The sequence below is a fragment of the Marmota monax genome, unplaced genomic scaffold, assembly GCF_021218885.2.
Source record: "Marmota monax isolate L192 unplaced genomic scaffold, Marmota_monax_Labrador192_F-V1.1 WCK01_AAM20220418_F8-fsc00037, whole genome shotgun sequence".
Taxonomy (NCBI): Eukaryota; Metazoa; Chordata; class Mammalia; order Rodentia; family Sciuridae; genus Marmota; species Marmota monax.
In genome coordinates, this window is record NW_026693245.1 from 8,659,605 (window position 1) to 8,667,803 (window position 8,199).

Genomic DNA, 8,199 nt, shown 5'->3' on the forward strand with positions numbered 1-8,199 from the left:
CTGGGTTTGATCCTCAGCACCACATAAATGGAAAATAAAGATATTGTATTCACCTAAAACTAAAAAATAAATATATTTTTAAAAAAGAATGGGAAGCTATGCTCCATGTATGTATATGTCAAAATACATCCTACTCTCATGTATAACTTAAAAGAATAAATTTTTAAAAGATTAAAAACAATAAAGAGGACTGGGGTTGTGGCTCAGTGGTACAGCGCTTGCCTAGCACGTGCAAAGCCCTTGGTTCAATCCTCAGCACCACGTAACAATAAGTAAATAAAATAAAGGTATTGTGTCCAACTACAACTAAAAAATAAATATTTAAAAAAATAAAGAAAAGTATGATGGCCTAGAATGTGAATGAGCAGCTACTTTAAATTGCTCAATCAGGAAAGACCCTTTGAAGAGAGTCTTCCCATGTTGCTAGTGTTAGCCAGTCAAAATATCAGTCTTTTAATGTTGTGCAAATCCAAATGTTGCTTATGTTGATATGTTATTGTTTAGGGAGCAACATTTTTTGGTAGGTGGGTGGGTCCTACAAATGTTTAGATAATGATAGATAAATCCTCCTAAAAAGATTATCTCAGAGAGATCTGGAAAGGAATAGGAGTACGAAGTGGGCTTACTGTATACAAAGGACAGGTCCCAACAAGGGCAAGAGAAGGCTAATAAGGCTAATTGTTGATATTGGTGTTGATGATGATGATTTTAAAGGAGGATCCAGCTTGAAGAAAGGACTCCCTATGCCCAGTGGGGCATAACCTTAGACACCTCTGTTGGGGACATGGCAGATCTGTCATGTGTTTTCTTTACCACACAGAAAACAAAAAGGGCAGCACTTAGCATTTTTAGACCATGGTAAAATAACCCCTTGTCCCAAAGGTAAAGCAAAGCTGGTCCTCTTGAAAAGCAAAAAGAGGGAAACTGAAGGGCAGAATGTATAAGGTAATGGATGTCAAACCCTAGGGTGCAGATCAAAACAGAGCAGCTGTTCAGGGCTGCCCAGTCTTGTGCTCCTTAGAACTAATGAGAAAAGGCGCCAAGGGCCTGCCATTAACAAACCACTAGGTTGCCCTGTTGAGAGAGAGATAGAATCCAGTCTCTACATGGATCAACTATACAGGATTTGAAATAAATGGAAGGAGGGGCTAAGTTTTCTTTTCCTGCAGCACATCTGGATGTTAGAGCTGTATCCCTCAGGAACAATATTTCCTAGTACCTTTGGAGATACAAGAAATTTATTTTCCCTCTATAGCCTAACCCTCATCTCTGTTGTTGTTATTATCACATCTGCTGTTTCTGTAACAGATTACAGGAGTATACTATGAGCCATTTATGGAACACCTACAAACATTCCATGTTACAGGCACAGTGCTCACCTGTATTCTATATTATAATATCAATTTCTAACCTAAAGACCAACTGGAGATTTTTAGTAATACACACAGTACTATTTTAACATAACAAAATTATTTTCACTAAAGTAGCATATTTAGAGAATGTTCTTGACTTATTTTAGTGATGGACTGTCACTTCTAAATACATGAGCATTCCAGGAAGAGTAGTGAACAGTAGCACGTTCCCCCTGGTTCCAAAATGGCAATCAGAATATTCACCATACTCACATTTCATTGAACCACTGTTGTATTTAGTGTTTTTTTCTGAGCCTGGCCCAGTTACTTTTCAATAATTGTATTTATTGTATATCCCTGATTTTAATAGTAATGCCTATTTATTGTAATAAAATTAGAAAAATCCATAATAAATAGAGAATTTTAATATTAGTTTTATAGTAGGTAACACATATAGTATACAGTAGTCCCCTTGTCTGTGGGGAATATGTTCCAAGATTCCCAGTAGATGCTTGAAGCCACAGAAAATAATAAAACCAAATATACTGCTTTTCCTACACAAAGCCTATGATAAAGTTAAAAACTTCACCTTTTCACTTAGAAGAAACATTCAAGGCTTCTCCTTGGTATATCTGAGTTGCCAGTGTCAACACTGTTGCATTTGGGGGCCATCAAGTAAAATAAGGGTTACTTGAGCACAAGAACTGTGATACCATGATAGTCAATCTGAAAATGGAGGCAGGTGTGGGTAAAGAGTGGGTAATGTATATAAGGTGGATACACTGGATAAAGGGATGATTCACATTCTAGAGGGATGGAACAGGACAGCATGAGAGTTTATAACACTACTCCAAATGGCATGCAATTTAAAACTTAGGAATTGTTTATTTCTGGACTTTTCCATTTAATATTCTTATACCATGCTTGACTGCAGGTAACTAAAACCATAGAAAGCACAGCCTTGGATAAGAAGGAACTATAGTATATTGTTTCAGTTACCCATGTATATGCCTAAACACATACATAAATACAGTACATGCATATATAAGCATATGTGCTTTTTATTAAAAAGATTAGGCTCTTTCTCTATAGTTTGGTTTCCTATTATGTTGATGCCATAACAAATATTTTTAAGGCTTAACCCAACAAAAGTTAGTTTCTTTCTTTCAGCACAATTCTTACAGGTCAGGCAACTCTCCTGGTCAGATTTCCTCCACAGTGATTTAGAGATACAGATCGGAGCTGCTTAAATTTTTCTTAAGGAGTCCTATGCTTCCAGCCGAATGGCAGGAAGAGAGATCTTGGCACATTCGTGCTCATTCTTTATTGCCTAAGATTAGAATGTGACACATCATTTTACTGTTAATGAGAAATCTAATAACATGATCCCAATCTAATTCAAGAGAGGCTGGGCAATAGAATATTGTAGACCCAGAAACAGGCAACACTGCAACAAATGCATTGCACTGTCTTACCCATCTCTTTAATTTAACATGGCCTTTCCCCCAAGGCATTAAATATTCTTCAAAGTCATGATTTTTAAATAGCTACAGAGTGTACCATCAAATGGATATACCATATTCCAGACAGTTTAGAATATGATGACCTGTATCCCTTGTTCCAAAATGACACCTGAAAGTTTGACAATCGGGATGTGCATCTTTTTTGGATGTTTATTTTTTTTGGCATTTATTTAGAAATGTTAGGATGCTAATATTATGATCCAAAGGAAAAGTTTCTTGCTACCTTGGCACAACTTTTACAGTCCAAGGCCACAAACATAAAGGCAAGACTTCTATCATTGTCCCTAATTTCCTATCTTTTCTCCAAGTGGAGTGTTTCCCTGACCCTCCCATTGTTTCTCTTCATTCACATTTATGCATTTCTTTTCTTTTATAAGCAGATTTTCCCCCTAGTCCCCCCAAACTATAGAGAAAGAGCCTAATCTTGTTAATAAAAGCATATATACTTATATATGCATGTACTATATTGTATGTATATGTTTAGGCATATGCATGGGTAACTGAAACTAAGCTTAGGTTCATACTGCTTAGTTTTGTTCTATATTTCAGTTCTGTTATGGTTTGGGCATGAGGGTTGCCCCCACCCAGGTTCCTCTTAGTGCAGGAATATTCAGAGGTGAAAATGATTAGATTATCAGAGCTGTAACCTAATCAGTACATCCTAGTTTGAATGGACTAACTTCGTGGTAACTGTAGACAGGTGGGGTATGGCTGGAAGAGGTGGGTCACTGGGGGTATGGCCTGGAAGGGTGCATGTTCCCCATTCCTTCTTCGCCTCTTTCTGTCTCTCTGCTTCCTGGCCACATGAGCAGAATAACACTCCTCCACTCTGACCTGCTGCCATGACATGCTGCTTCACCTCAGGCCCAAAGTTATGATGCCGGTCTACCATGGAATGAACCTCTGCCACAGTGAGCCCAAACCAAACTTACCTCTCTAAGTTGTTCTTGTCAGGTATTTTGGTCCTAGTGATGAAAAGTTAACACAGTTCCCTCCCCACTCCTTACCCTTCCAGAGGTGCTAGGTTTGCCTGCTCCTATTACCAACCCCTTTTAGGCCTTCCTTTGCCTGTAGGGAATTTGAAGGAATAGAAATAGAGATGTTAGTTGGGGCGGGTGATGAAGGGCATGCAAACTGAATGTTTATTAATACCTTTCATCAAATACTCATTTGAGGTAAATCAATTCCACTATGCAATTAAATGTAAACTTAAAAATATATATGTCTGTCTGTCTCCATATTCTGCGTTCTACATAGATATTAATTAGGGTAATGAAAATAAAGTAGCCCCTGTTGTAATTTGAATGTTAAATGTTCCCAAAGGATTAAAGTCTTGGTGCCCAGAGTGGTGTTATTAGGAGGTGGTAGAACCTTTGGGAATGTGGGGTCTAATGGGAGACCCTTAGGTTATTGAGTTATACCCTTGAAGGAGATTATGGGACCCCAGTCTCTTCTCTTTTTGCTTCTTTGCCATGAGTAAGCAGTTTTGCTCCACCACACACTCCTGCCATGATGTGCTGCCTTATCACAGGCCCAAAAGCAATAGGGCCAATCAATCATGGACTAAAATCTCCAAAACTGTAAGCCAAAATAAACCTTTTCTATTTTAAGTTAATTGTATCAGGTATTTCATTATAGTAATTGCAAAGCTGATAGTTCCTTATGGGTTTTTGGAAGGGTATAGCCAATTTGTTCTGTAATTCTTAATTCAAAACAACTGATTATAAGCCAAAACAATTACAGCTTTTAGATTTGTTAAAATGGGTCAGTAAAGGGGGAAAAAACAACCCTGTGAAAGGACATACATTTCTGGTTACATTTGGGCCTTTTTTTCATTAGAGTCTAGGCACAACCAGTGGGGCCACAGAGCACCCTTACCTGACTCCTTTCACTCTTATTTTCTGGAGGCTAGTGTGAAATACTTTTTTTTTTTTTATTTTTTTATTATGAATTGAACACAGTGATACTTTACCACTAAGCTATATTCCCAATCCTTTTATTTTCTTCCCCTTTTCTTTTCAGATTTTGATAAAGGTCTTGCTAATTTGCTGTCTCACTAAGTAGCTGAGGCTGACCTTATACTTGTGATCCTCCTGCTTCTACCTCCAAGATTTCTGGGATTATAGGTGTGGACCACCATGTCCAGCTAGTGTGAAATCTTTTACAAATATTTTTTTGGGGAAACTTTTCGAGGAATTGATATCTGACAACTAGGAACAAATGCAGATGGATCATGTGGTGGTTCCATGCCTAGTCTTTTGAGGAACTTCCAAACTGATTTCCACAGTGGTTGTACTAATTACAGTCCCACCAGCACTGTAATAGTGCTCCTTTTTCTCTACATCCTGCCCAGCATTTATTTTTGTTTGGATTCTTGAAGACTGCCATTCTGACTGGTGTGAGATGAGATCTCAATTGTAGTTTTGATTTGCATCCCAAATTGCTAATGATGTTAAACATTTTTTCATGTGTTTGTTGGCCACTCTTTTAAGAAGTGTCTATTTAATTTATTTGCCCATTTATTAGTTGGGTAATTTGAAGGTTTTGGTATAAGGTTTTCTGATTTCTTTATACATTCTAGTTATTAATCTCTGCCAGAAGAGTAGCTAGCAAAGATTTTCTCCCATTCTGTAGGTTCTGCCTTTAAATTCCTAATTGTCTCCTTTTCTATGGAGAAGCTTTTTATTTTGATGCAATCCCATTTATACACTTATGGCAATATTTCCTGAGCTTTAGGGATCCTATTGAGAAAGTGTGCATATATTAGAGTATTGACTCTGTTTTCTTCTAGGAGTTGCATAGTTTCTGGTCTAATTCCTAGGTCTTTGATTCACTTTGAGTTGATTTCTGTGCAGGATGAAAAATGAGGTTGTAGTTTCATTTTTCTACATATGGATAACCAGTTTTCCTAGCACCATTTGTTAAAAGGCTGTCTTCTCCCCATTGTATGTTTAGGACACCTTTGTCAAGAATCAGAAGACTGTGGATGTGTGGGTTTGTCTCTGTGTCTTCTATTCTGTATCATTGGTTGATGTGTCTGTTTTTATGCCAGTACCATGCAGTTTTGGTTACTATAACTTTGTAGTATAATTTAATGTCAGGTATTGTGATGCCTCAAGCATTGCTTTTTTGGCTTAAAATTGCTTTGTCTATTCTGTATCTTTTATTCTTCCAAATGAATTTTAGAACTATTTTTCCTAGTTCTGTGAAGAAGGTCATTGATGGGGATTGCACTGAATCTGTATATTGCTTTTGGTAATATGGCCATATTAACAATATTAATTATGCCTATCCATGAACATGGGAAGTCTTTCCATCTTCTGAGATCTTCTTCAATTTCTTTCTTCACTGTTTTATAGTTTTCATTGTAAAGATCTTTCACCTCCTTGGTTAGATTTATTCTTAAGTATTTTATTTTTTTTAGGCTATTGTGAATGGGATTAATTTCCATTCTTTCTCAGCAGATTCATTGTTGGTATACAAGAAAGATCTTGAATTTTTGTATGTTAATTTTGTAACCTGCTATTTTGTACTGGTTAGTTCTTAAGGCTGGTACTTCAGTGAAGTTGTTCTCATTACCTACAACTTTAGCCTGGTTAGTAGACAAGGACTTTAAAATAAATATTACAAGTATTTTACAGAAAGTAGAGAACAGGATGGATAACATGGACCAAAAGAAGTGCATACCTGTAATCCCAATGACTCATGAGGCTGAGACAGGAGGATTGCAAGTTTGAGGCCAGCCTCAGCAACTTAATGAGATCCTAAAGAAATTAGTGAGATCCTGTCTTCAAATAAAAAATACAAAGGATTGGGCTGGGGATGTGGCTCAAGCGGTAGCGCGCTCGCCTGGCATGCGTGCAGCCTGGGTTCGATCCTCAGCACCACATACAAAGATGTTGTGTCCGCCGAGAACTAAAATAAACATTAAAAAAATTCTCTCTCTCTTAAAAAAAAAAATACAAAGGACTAAAGATGTACCTCAGTGGTAAAGTGCTCCTGGGATCATTCAGGTCCCAGAACTAAAAAAAAAAAAAAAAAGTCCAAAAGATGTTAGAATTGAAACATATATCTGAAATTCACTACTCATTGGATGGATTTAACAGAAATCTGCATATAGCAGAAGATAAGATTAGTGAACTCTAAGACAGATGAATAGAAATTTTCTAAACTGAATCACAGAGGTAAAATAGTGGGGCAAAAAATAACAGTGCAGAGCATAAAATAATCTCACATACATGAAATAGGAATTCCAACTCTATGTTGGAATTTCAATTCATGTTATGATTTGAATATGGTTTGTGTCCCCTTCAAAAATTTGTGTGTTGGAAACTTGGTCCCCAGGGTAGTGGTATTGGTGGGGTATGTATACCTTCAAGAGGTGGGGCCTAGATGGAGGTTCTTAAGTCATTGGATGTGAGCTCAAGTGATCGTTCAGCCTCCCAAGTAGCTGGGACTATAGGCATGGTCCATGTGCCTGGAACCAAAGGGTTATTACTATAGGAGCAAGCCTGGATGTTCCCATCCTCTTTGTTTCTGGTTTGAGATGTAACCACTTACTTGCTTCTACATGAGCTCCTGCTATTGCTGAAACAATACAGCCAAAGAGTAACCCTTACAACAGATCCTGCACTTGCTATTTGGACTGGGAATTCCAAAAGTGGGAGCTAAATACACCTCTTTTTCTTCATGAGTAACCTATGTCAGGTATTTTATTATAGTATTAAAAATGATAAATACACCAAATATGTATGGAAGTTTCTTGTGTGTGTGTGGTGCTGGGTATTGAACCCAGGGCCTTGTGCATACTGGACAAGCACTCTATAAACTGAGCTATATCCTTAACCCTTAAATACACCAAATAAACAGGTTCAAGCTACTCAGTGAACCCCAAGCACGATGAATATTTAAAAAATACATCTAAGCACACTGTATTCAAACTGATAATAAGCAATAATAAAAAGAAAAGTATTAGCTTGGTACGGTGGACTTGGGAGGCTGAAGTAGAGGATCACAAGTTCAAGGTCTGCCTCAGCAACTTAGTGATGCCCTAAGCAGCTGAGCAAGACTGTCTGAAAAGAAAAAACATCAAAATGGCTGGGGATGATGTAGCTAAGTGGTAAAGTAACTTTATAGAAGTGCTCAATAACTATGCTGAATGAACATATAGTAGTTCAGAGTCTGGTATTGAACAGACTGTTCAATAAGCATTTGTGAAAGAAAGGCATATTAGTTGCTTCGTGACCAATCTTCTTGCCTTATTTTCCACTTGTATGCAGTTTTTACTGTTGTTATTCTTTCTAAAAACAAAACAAATAATATAT